Source organism: Argopecten irradians, unplaced genomic scaffold (genome assembly GCF_041381155.1).
Source record: "Argopecten irradians isolate NY unplaced genomic scaffold, Ai_NY scaffold_0024, whole genome shotgun sequence".
NCBI classification, from domain to species: Eukaryota; Metazoa; Mollusca; class Bivalvia; order Pectinida; family Pectinidae; genus Argopecten; species Argopecten irradians.
Window position 1 is genome coordinate 56,112 of NW_027187491.1, and position 9,282 is coordinate 65,393.

At 32.5% G+C, this 9,282-nt stretch overlaps 1 long non-coding RNA gene across 1 annotated transcript; it reads right to left on the reverse strand.

Moving 5' to 3' along the window:
- Positions 1-3,212: 3,212 nt before the first annotated feature.
- Positions 3,213-4,820, reverse strand: LOC138311450 (uncharacterized). The gene is made up of 2 exons (XR_011206667.1): positions 4,677-4,820; positions 3,213-3,343 (listed from the first exon to the last, which is right to left on the reverse strand). It is a non-coding gene; the product is annotated as an uncharacterized lncRNA (long non-coding RNA).
- Between the last annotated feature and the right edge of the window lie 4,462 nt (positions 4,821-9,282).

Sequence of the window (9,282 nt, forward strand, 5' to 3'; positions counted from 1 at the left end):
TTTTTGAGACACTTTGATAGTGTTAGAAGATGAAATGCATGGTGATTGGTTTTTAATTCAGTCTGATAATATTGTCTTGGGATGTAGTACTAAATGTAAGGCTGAATTATGCCTATTGTTACTATTATGTGGCATGTGGTGCTTAGACCAATTCACCTGTGGCGCTTAATTGTTTATGGTTTTTTAGACATTTTGATAATGTCAGGAGATAAGGTGCATGGTGATTGGTTTTTATTCAGTCTGGTAAATTTGTCTTGGGATGTAATGCTAAATGCATGGTTGAATTATGCCTATTGTTACTATTATGTGGCATGTGGTGCTTAGACCAAATCACCTGTGGTGCTTAATTATATATGGTTTTTAGACATTTTGATAATGTCAGGAGATAAGGTGCATGGTGATTGGTTTTTATTCAGTCTGGTAATATTGTCTTGGGATGTAATGCTAAATGCATGGTTGAATTATGCCTATTGATATAGTTATGTGACATGTGGTGCTTAGACCAAATCACCTGTGGTGCCTAATTATATATGGTTTTGAGACACTTTGATAGTGTTAGAAGATGAAATGCATGGCGATTGTTTTTCTGTTCAGTCTGATAATATTGTCTTGGGATGTAATACTAAATGTAAGGCTGAATTATGCCTATTGTTACTATTATGTGGCATGTGGTGCTTAGACCAAATCACCTGTGGTGCTTAATTATATATGGTTTTTGAGACACTTTGATAGTGTTAGGATATGAGATGCATGGTGATTGGTTTTTTATTTGAGTTTGATAATGTTAAGAGTGGTACATTAGGTTATCTGGTCAAAATTAGACCAATGTGATATGATGTCATACTTTGGTGTCTGTCCATCCGTGTGTCAATTTACTTTATCAAATTTGTGTAGTTGTTTTGTTTTGTATTCACAAATAATAATTAGAATGAGTGAAATTTTGACACCTTTTTAGTCCTCCATCATCAGATGGTTGGCTCATGTTGAAATTGCATTTTGTCTGGTCTTTGCTGTCCGTCTGTTTGTCCATCCATCTATCTATCCGTTGATAATTCATGTTGGCGCTATTTTCCAAAAAAAAAAAATCGATCTAAATCTATAACTTTACTAAACCGGCGAGTAAAATTTACGATTTTCACATGTGAATCACAACATAATAATGCAAAAACATCGTCTGGTTTGGGTTTTTGTCCACGTATTAGTCGCACTGGTGTAGATGTCGCCCTCCCGATTTTCTGGGGAAACATTGCGACTTATACTCCGGAAAATACGGTACTGTAGGATATTGTATTTTTATGCATATGTTCTCCTGGAACTGGTGTTTCGACAAGATTTCATTAGTGAAGTTTTACTCCGTTATTGTTATTCTCAGATAGTACTGAAGGGATACGTGTAAAAGAATTATATATACAGGCTCTTCTTGGACGCATTTAAGGATTGACAAGAAAACAAGGTGATCGATAAGCAGTCATTTTGGATTTTGACAATTAAAATTTATTATTTCAAAAAGACTCGGTACTACATATTTGATATGGATGTTCCTCTTTGTTTCCGCATAGCGTGCATTTTCTTGCAGCTTCTTCTTAACATTACACAGGTATTTAAAACTGGAGAACTGGATGTTAAGTATGAAACAATGTTAAAACGGAGATGAAACGAACAATTCTGAATGAACAAATGCACCAGTAAATACAGATGACTACTTTATAACAATTATTAACAAGAATCGGAACGAAAAAAAGAACACACTTACATAATTAAACATATGTTTATATCACATTATGTCAGAGAACTTAGTCTAATATGTAACGGGACCATACATAAATGTACATATTATTGATAATTTTGAAATTTACATCTCTACAGCTATGAAATGATTTATGAAATTCTTTTTTGTCAGATTCAAATACAAAGGATCATGATTTACAATTTATTATGAGTTAGTGAGACAAAGTTGGTTGGATTTGGCAAAATATGGTTGCCATTAGAAATAATAAAAAAAAATCTGTGGTTGAACTATAAAGGCCACTGGCTAACAAAGTACTGGGTTAAAATAAATACACCAAAGAACAAGAGGACCAATGGGCCTTAACAGTCACTTGCTAGATATACAATACATATATATGTAGTAGAAATAAAGTGCACGGTAAGCCCAGTAGGTTGTTAAAGATTGCAACCTATTTGATCCCTGAGACTTTGAATGAAAGTCAAGGTCATTCATGTGAACAAACTAGGTAGCACTTCATCACAGCATGGTACAGCTTCAATATCAGTATTTAAGCCTCTTACTTATTGACAAGAGGTCATTTATTAGATTTAAGCCTTTTTGATCCCCGTGACCTTGAATGAATGTCAATGTCATTCATTTGAACCAACTTGGTAGCCTTTCATCCCAGTATGCTACAGGCTAGAGCTGTAGCATGTAGCATAATGGAGATAACACGAACCTACAGGTTTTGTACAGAAAACATCACGTTTTTGCAAGTTGTTCTCCTGTAACATATAAACAATTTTAATGAACTACTGAAAGGCGATGGATCATATATGTCAGAATTGCACTGGGCTTTGCAATAAATGTGTTGCTCTTTATCAACTGCCTGATTTTTTTCCAATTAGGGGACAATCTGCTAACTTTCACGCTCTACAGTACATTTCATGTGTCTTGGAATGACGTATGTCCACTTGGAACCAATGTTACAACCCACTTTGGAAAAGTAATGCACTTTGAAACATTATTTCAATATAAGTGGGTTAAGAAGATGCATTGTATTTTTTCATACTGCGTTTTTTTTATGTCCTTTTAAATATAAGTCATTATCCCTTTAGATATGCATATTGCTATGTAATTTTCCCATTGCATAATGATTTAAAAATCCATCTATTGTGAACTTGTGATAGGATTATCGCGATAACTTATAAGTATATTCAAAATTATTTGTGATGTGTACCATATTTAACGCACTTTGAAGTAATTTTTCAAAGTGCGTTAGTTTTTCAAAGTGGGTTGTAACAAACCAAGTATGATGAAAATGATAAGATTCTCTGTTGAGGCATTTAAATATGCCACTTGCATTGTCATATCATACTTTGGAACTAAAAATGATCAGTTAAACGAAATTTGATGTTGTGGATGAAATGAAAACAAAAACATAAAAGACGCATATCACATTAGCTGTCCTGTTCCAAACACGCTGTGTTTTATGTTCTCGATATTTGCATTTTATTATTTTAGTTTATTGTAACTTGAAGCGAAAATTACATCCTGTTCATGAACGATGCATTAAGTATTCAAGCAGATCCAAGTGATCAACGGAATCTTGCAGAGTCAGCAGCAAATCCAGGCCTGTGAAAATAAAATAATCCACTAGTTTTCATATTCTTTTCACACAATGCACATTCACAAGGACAGAATTCTACAAAATAAATCAAAACTCATAACGGCAAATATCAATAAAAAAAATTTACATGTACAGGGAAGTGTAAGAGGGACAATTTCTTTTGAAATAATTACATAATGCTTGATAATTATCGATATATCCCAAATATCTCCAAGTGCAAATGATTAGTGTGGACATTCATCGTTAATTCTTTAAAAGGGTCGATGATCTATATTGAATGGTTTAACACCAGAAAAGGAAAGAACATGACTATGACAGTAATTATTACTTGGCTTCTTCCAAATCCACAATAAAGGGTTAATTTATTTATGCTAATAGTTGCTGTTATTTAAGGGGTTTTTCAAGCTAATTAACTATACTGCATTGATTGATACCTTCCAGGATTCAAACGTTTGGGTTTGTTTTGCTCATAACTTTCAAAATCGAGTACATGTAGATATATATATATCCCTTTCATGATCCAAATGGTTTCACTACTGTATATTTTCCCTCTATATTTCTTTCACTGAATATGATTTTTTTTCGGTGCAAGTATAGAATTCATCACTTATAAAAAAAACGTTTTATGTAAAGAAAGATTTAATCTTTAGTATGCTAGTACTTAGTTACATACACTTTTCTATTTGTTTATTCAGGATCCACCTTCAATTTAGAAAGTTTTGTGTGTTTCCTAATAAAGGCATTTATTTTTTAACGTAAGCTATCCAATGTTCGAACCCTATATCCTGTGGGGTGGGGTGGGGGTCGAATCAGTCCCATTTATATTAAATGTTATTGTTGTACACCATATTTGGTTCAATTCCAAACAAGCGTTCAGAAATATTCCCCATTTGGAGCCCTATTCCTCAATACCCAGGGTCGGATCCACCTTATTTGTATACAAGAGGTCCATGGGCCTTAAAGGTCATCTGACTAAGGCAATACAAAAGAACTTTTATAATAGAAGAAGTCCAGGTTCTAATATATTTGATGAATTAGAGCACCAATGAAGGTCCCTTGATCCCCACCATGCTACAAGTTCAATATCCAGTATCTAGGTTTCTTAGTTATTTACAAGATGCCGTATTAAAGATTTTTGACCTATTTGACAGCTGTGACCTTGAATTAAGATCAAGGTAATTCATTTGAACAAACTTGGTAATCCTTCATCACAGCATGCTACAGGCCAAGTATCAGTACCCTGGGACTTTCGGCTATTGAGAAGAATTCGTTTGAAAGAAAAAAGTACGCACGGCGGTCAGATGACCTAAAAATAATAATGTTACATGTATTTCTTACTAAATTTTGTAGTGATCCGCAATAGGGTTAAGGAGGAGTAGGCTTTTCATCCTGACCTTCAATCAGGTGACCTAAAACAACATATCGTGAATCTTACACATATTTATGAATTAATACAAGAAATATATTTTCATACGTTTTAGATGTCATGTACTGTAACCTTCATTATAATGAAATGCAAAAGGTCTGTGAATACCCAGACAAAATTAACTTATTTGCATCTTTCATCTTTATTGACCAACAGGCACCACAACACTGATACCTGGTATATTATAGGCACCATGACATTATTGACCAACAAGCACTACAACACTAATGTCTGGTATATTATAGGCACCATGACATTGTTGACCAACAAGCACCACAACACTAATACCTGATATATTATAGGCACCATGACATTGTTGACCAACAAGCACCACATAACTAATACCTGGTATATTATAGGCACCATGACATTATTGACCAACAAGCACCACAACACTAATGTCTGGTATATTATAGGCACCATGACATTGTTGACCAACAAGCACCACAACACTAATACCTGATATATTATAGGCACCATGACATTGTTGACCAACAAGCACCACAACACTAATGTCTGGTATATTATAAGCACCATGACATTATTGACCAACAAACACCACAACACTTATACCTTGTATATTATATAAGCACCATGACATTATTGACCAACAAGCACCACAACACTAATACCTGGTATATTATAGGCACCATGACATTGTTGACCAACAAGCACCACAACACTAATACCTGATATTATTATAGGCACCATGACATTGTTGACCAACAAGCACCACAACACTAATACTGTATATTTATAGCTGGACATTTGACAACAAGCACCACAACATATACTGTTATTAAGGCACCATGACATTGTTGACCAACAAGCACCACAACACTAATGTCTGGTATATTATAGCACCATGACATTATTGACCAACAAGCACCACAACACTTAATACCTGTATATTATAGGCACCATGACATTATTGACCAACAAGCACCACAACACTAAATACCTGGTATATTATAGGCACCATGACATTGTTGACCAACAAGCACCACAACACTAATACCTGGTATATTATAAGCACCACGGCATTATTGACAACAAGCACCACAACACTTAATAATGTACTTGCTATATTATAAGCACCATACCTTTATTGATCAACAAGGGTATTCTGACTTTCCTACATCCGCTGATAATTTTAAAGGCTGACTATCAAAAAGAAAACAATAACGCCTACATGTACATAATAATAATAATAGACTTTATTTAGAGTCGATAACACTTTGACTCGTCTTCCAAGTGGTCGACATAAAAATTTACAATATTTATAACATGGAATATATCATAGACAATACATATTACAGTGCTACATGTATTATAATAATGGATATCACAGCCAGAATATCACAGAAAATAGTATTAAAAATTAAAAAGGCACTCAAAAAGTTCATGGTGCATAAATATATGGAAAAATAACAAAAAAAACACAACTTAATGAATTAGTGTCTAATATACATATATGCCAATATGACAAAAGAATAAAAATTGGCAGAATATATGCTATTATAGCCTGTATTGGAATTTATTTTGTTTGATTAATTAACGATAGTTTACTAAGAAGATAAAAGAACAAAAAGTGCTGGGTTTACTAAAATAGATATATATTAAGAAGCAAATGAAAAAGTGATTATTGAGATGCATTTAGAAAGTGTTTTTTGCATTCGTATTTGAATTCAGAGAGTTTTGTGGTTTAAGAAACACTTTCTGGAAGATCATACCATAGTGATGGTCCACTATACTTAAACCAGCTCTCAAATTTTTCTGTTTTTAATCTTGGGTATACATATTTCCCTGTTGTGGCTAATCTAGTCTTCTATTCATGAACATTGGATATTAGATTGTTACAATCTAAATAATACATTTACATTATGACATCTCTATCATAACAAGCATAATATTACTAATGTTAGTCTACAAAATTGAAAAAATACCATATTCATCAGTATACGGTGCAATGGGCAATAATTCCACAAATTACAATCAAGACAGCAAATTTTCAAAGTCGGGATCTTAGATTCCTTACAAAGTTTTATTAAGCTTGGTGGATTTACTGTATGTATTTTCAATGTCAAATTATAATTATTATTGCAGAGGAAAATAACTCCGTAACTTACAGTAAAATGAGTTTCAATTTCAAACTCATTTGAGGTAATGTTGATGTTAAACTGCATACAAAATTATATTAAGCTCTGCCAAAGTTATCATGTTTCAAATATTCCAATAATGATTTTTATTGCAAAGGGCAAATCAAGTATAATCAAATCAAGTCAATTTTCAAACTCACCCAAAAACTTTCGTATATTAGTCTGCATACAAACTTTCGTTAAGGTCAGTGAATATTTATTTAAGTTATCATGTTCACAATTGCCGAAAATAATTAATTATTATTGCAAAGGAATATAACTCCATCAATACCAGATGAATCAAACCGATTCTCGAACGAGTTCGAGATATTTCCTAACTTAGTCTATTCTACATACAAAGTTTTATTAAGCTTGGTGTTTATTCACTCAAGATACATATGTATTATGTTCACAAGGAAATGTTTACGCTGTTTTGACAAAAAGATGCTGGCATTGATGATGTCCGATGTCTCACCTCTGACTGCAAAAAAAGAAATATTACCAGCGACTATCGCATTAGGTCACAATGACTTATGGTCAGGTGGCTTAAACGTTTTCTTCATACTTTAATTAACATATGATTTCAATTATGAAATTTGATATATTCGCAGACGACTCTCAAACCTTTGTTAGATTACCAAATATTTTCCACCTTCTATCTGCTAAGATATGAAAAAAGCATCTAGTGCCAAGGTAAATTCAGAACGAAAAACAAAACACACACACACACACGAAAGGATTATGTATAGGTATTTGGAAACAGAGGCCTTCAAACTTTAGGAACATTTAATGGGTGAAAGAGAACATTAAGGCACTCCGTGTATATTATGGACATAATATCAATGAAGAAAAAATATGGAAAACTAAACTTTCAAAGATTCGGAATATATTCACATGATGAAAACACCGAATCCTCACACTTGAAAGAAAAGTCCTTATAATGAAATATTTGATTTTTTCCCCGGTTACAATATGAATCAATAACAAATTGTCTCAAAAGACCATTCCAAAGAACTACAAAATTCAAATAAATAAATGTATTGATGAGTTTCTATAGAATAACAATATTTATAAAGTCTCTGAACACATATGTTATATGTTATCAATCAAGAACTGAAGGGGGACTGAATATAATAGATAAAGACGATATTAATAAATAAAAAAGTAAAATTATATATAACCTTATTCATAGTGAAACAGAGGCAAGGAATATCTTCGGAAAACACTGGCTCCAAACTTGTGATAAAACGTTCACCATTGATTATTTTTTTAGCATCAGAAAACTATCAGCTATATTTCAGCAGGCTTTAATTCAATGGCAGTTTATTATTTAAAAAATGTTCTAATCATACCAAGCCAGGCATCTTGAATATGAATGTTTTGGTAATATCGATATAACATTTAAACATGAACCATTATCTCTTTAAACAATGGGCAAATGGACAATGGAGTTGTAAAAGCGGAATATCAACACGGTTTTATGAACAGAAAGATGCACAAGAAATAACTGAGATCACGGATGATCTATGTTTAAAAAGCAACGTGAAAACTATAAACACACTAACGACCTCAAACGTTTTTAAACAAATTTTGTATAGAAATACATGTACATTATTTAACTCAAAACCTAAACTACATGTTTTTTTAAAAGGGAAGACTGCTTTAATAATGAGGATATTAATTGGAAACTTATTTGACAAACATTCAAATATTCAATTGCAGATACAAAATGTAACGATTTCAAATGAAAACGGATGCAAAGAATAGTCAGTATAAAACATAATCTTAAACAAATCAATAAATCAAATGGCCTACGTACATTGTGCAAAAGAAACTTTAACGCATTTATTTTAGTTATGTCAAAAAATTGAACTACACTGGCAAAACATCAGAAACATTATCATAACTCTATTGAACCTAGTCCCAAACTATCCTCTGGTATAAAGAACAGCAAAGTATTATCACCTTTATTATAATGACGACAAAACGGTGGATATGGAAAACAATAGCAACGATGGAAAAAACTTATTACAATATTAGAAAATGAAGTATGATATTGTATCAGAATGAGAGAGTGTAGAATGACAGAGAATGAAAATAATGTAAAAAATATAACTAATTATCCTTATTAAAGATGCTCCACCGCTGACAAATGGTATTTTTTCACTATCAAAAACAGGAGCAGACGATTTAGTATTTTTCTTCAGTTACAAAAGTTACTTACTTAACACCATTATCACCATTGAAAGGTTTGAGCTTCTAATTTTACTTCAAGTTAAAAATATGAAAAATATTTAATTGCATCCCGAAAAAATTCTATGGCACTATATCTTATATGGAATGAAGTACTGATTGCGCATGCGCCAAAGTCAAAACAAAT